The sequence below is a fragment of the Morone saxatilis genome, unplaced genomic scaffold (genome assembly GCF_004916995.1).
Source record: "Morone saxatilis isolate NCDOM2014 unplaced genomic scaffold, NCSU_SB_2.0 Contig14, whole genome shotgun sequence".
Taxonomy (NCBI): domain Eukaryota; kingdom Metazoa; phylum Chordata; class Actinopteri; family Moronidae; genus Morone; species Morone saxatilis.
The window spans coordinates 22,468,810-22,471,854 of NW_023339696.1; positions in this window are offsets into that span (position 1 = coordinate 22,468,810).

Consider the following 3,045-nt stretch of genomic DNA (forward strand, 5'->3'; position numbering starts at 1 on the left):
ACTGTGACATGAGCAAAACACGAGAGGGGACGACAAACTCTGAAAGAGTGCGGTCGATTCGAAAAACATCAGCAACGCACAATGTAATCTGACACTTACTGAATTGATCAGGAAGAAACCGCTGGATTCAGAAAAGATACACACAAATGATTTCCTGTAAAATGTGACGGGGAGAACAAACAGTGATAACAGGTACACCACTCGTACCTGTTCAGCACTCTTTTGAGTCGACAGAGCAGAAGGAGAGACAGGAAGTCTGAGTCAGGGTGAGTGTTAATACAACATTATTATTGTTTTACTGTCAAAGTCTCTGATTCATCTGTGAATACAGTGTGATTGGATGAATAATGAACAACAGACTTAATGCTAACTCACAAAAACAAGCATACATTCAAAGCAGCGTATGACAGATTCATTATACTGTGTGTGTGTGTGTGTGTGTTGGTTCATCTTTTCTTGTGTTCTGAGCTCACAGTCAGTGTTACTGGTTCTCTCTCAGAGTCTGAATATACTCACAAACAGACTCCTTTGGTAGAGGACGGTATGTTAAAGGAGATCAGAAAGGAAGCATTGAAGCATCTTTCCTTATTAGCATTTAGAGAATTTGAACAACAATAATCTAACATTGGAAAAATATAGTACATAGTGGTTCAACACCTTTTTCCTTCAGGGAACTTTTTTATCATTGATTAAACTGACGGCACACAGTGACATATTTTATAGATATTTAGCATATTCCCATGCTCGACAGCTCATGAAACTTTGCACAAAATTAAAACGTGGCAGAACTCGACGTATCCATTTGTACCCGTGCACGGGCGCCGCCACATGGCTAAGCCCCGCCTCTCTGAATCAGCCCCCAAGAGAGAAAATGCAAACCATAATGTTGATGATATGTGATAAATGTAGTGATTTGTCGTTGAAGGGCATGTCCGCGGCGTGGCGTCAAACATGGACGCACATGAATTTGCTGTAACTTGAGTGTACATCGTTCAATTGGCCCCAAACTTCATTTGTATGATAAGAGTCTCGCCCTGAACACATCTATGTGATAATATTCAATAAAAGTGGTAGCAGCACCTTGTGGTGGAATTTATTACACTTTCATGTATTTCTCCCAGCAGATTGACCACGTCTAGCTGAAATTTGGTCAAAGGATGAATGACATCTTACGAATTCTATGAATTTTTATTGAACCGTGTAGCCGTAGCAACGCAGTGAGCATCACCTTGTTGTTTTAACATATGATTGCATTTTGCAGGGACTAAACAGGCTCAACAAGTCATGAAACTTGCACACACGTCCCACATGGTAGCGTTTTACATTTCATCTGGGTCTCGCACGTGGGTGTGTCAAAATGGCTCGATAGCGCCCCCTACAAACTTTCAAAAAAACAGCCCTGGTGTCCTGTTTTGCAGACATGACTGTAAATTGGCAGGTATATGTATTGTGTCAGGACATCCTAAAGAGGATGTTTATCAGAGAGTGAAGGCTCTGTGAATATAGCTTGTGTTCATGTCTCCAAAGTTCAGATCTTAAAAAGTTTAGTTTAAGTTTTCTTCCACCCTTTAAAACCAAGAAGCCCCCCCTTGAGGCTTTGGCGACCTCTAGTGGAGGTCCTGACCCCCAGGTTGGGAACCACTGGGCTGCATTTTTTTTTTTTTATCTATTCCAGTTTGAGTGTTTCCAGCAGATAGAGATGATCATGTGATATGTGATTTCCTGTAAATGATGAGGGGAGGAACAACACTGCAGGGAGTGTACATGAGAACAGAGAGGGGACGACAAAACTGAAAGTGTTCAGAGTTCAGACTCCATTTTTCCATTTAACATTTTTTATTGATTTTCCATTCATTTGTACATTCATTTGCAGCATATGTTGAAAGTAAGAGTATTCAACAAAAAAAAGGTACCTGCATCAATAAAGTGATTATAATTGTGTAACTATACCCAGTTCACGCCCCTCCCAACCATCCCCATTTGTCCCCTTAGTGTTCGAATCTGTGCAAGAATGAGTGTCCATTGGGTTTGTTCAATTCAGGATGCCAAAAGGATTGCAACTACAAATGCAAAATCATTCAATGATAATGAAAGTAACAACAACAAAACAAAACAAGCCTCAGAGTATGTGATCTGCTGGTTGGCCTTTACAGCGAGCACATAAAGGATTCACATCAGGAAAAATGTTGCCATCCACATATAAGTTGGAGATGGATATAATGCCTTTTGAGTGCCAAATCCTAAAGGTTCAGTCAGAGAGAGAGGGTGGAAAGTTATAATTATTCTTCATGGGAGAGTGTATAGATGTTGGGGAGGGGGCATCGGGGCACATAGTACAGAGCTTAGGTTAAGCGGACTACAGGCTTTTTCCATTTGCACCTAGGGCTCACATCTACCACCCTGGTCTGTTTCCATCCAATGTAACATAACTTTTATATTGCATGCTATCCATAATAGTAATGAGTAAAATTAGGTAGGGCCAGGCCAGCAAGCTTTTTAGTCTTTGAAGGGCACTTCTTTTTATTCTGTGTGGTTTGCCATTCCACATAACAAATAATATGCTACTGTGCAATGAATTAAGAAAAATGTTTTTAATCAAGATTGGAATGTTTTGAAAGAGTTAAATAAATGTAGGTAGTACAATCATTTTAATGAGAATAATCCAGCCAGTTATGTACAGAGGGAAGTTCATCCATCTGATCATGTCTTTCTTAGATGTTTCAAATAAAACCCCAAAGTTCTTAGTAAAGTGGGAGGAGAAAGCAGATGTGATCTCAACCCTTAGGTTTTTAAAGCCCTTTATAACAGTTCTAAATGGGAAATGTGATGCAGGGATTAGGGTAGCGGGCTGGTTAAGAGAAAACATTTAGCTTTTTTCAAAATTGATTTTGAGTCAGGGTGCTGAGAATGGCAGAAACATATATTAATGGGTCTAAGACATACAAAACAATGTCATCGGCATATAGAGACAATTTGTGTGTAAGGCCTCCTCGTTCTATGCCCAGGAAGTTATTGGATGTGGATCTTTACCTTCTTTGGGTGAAA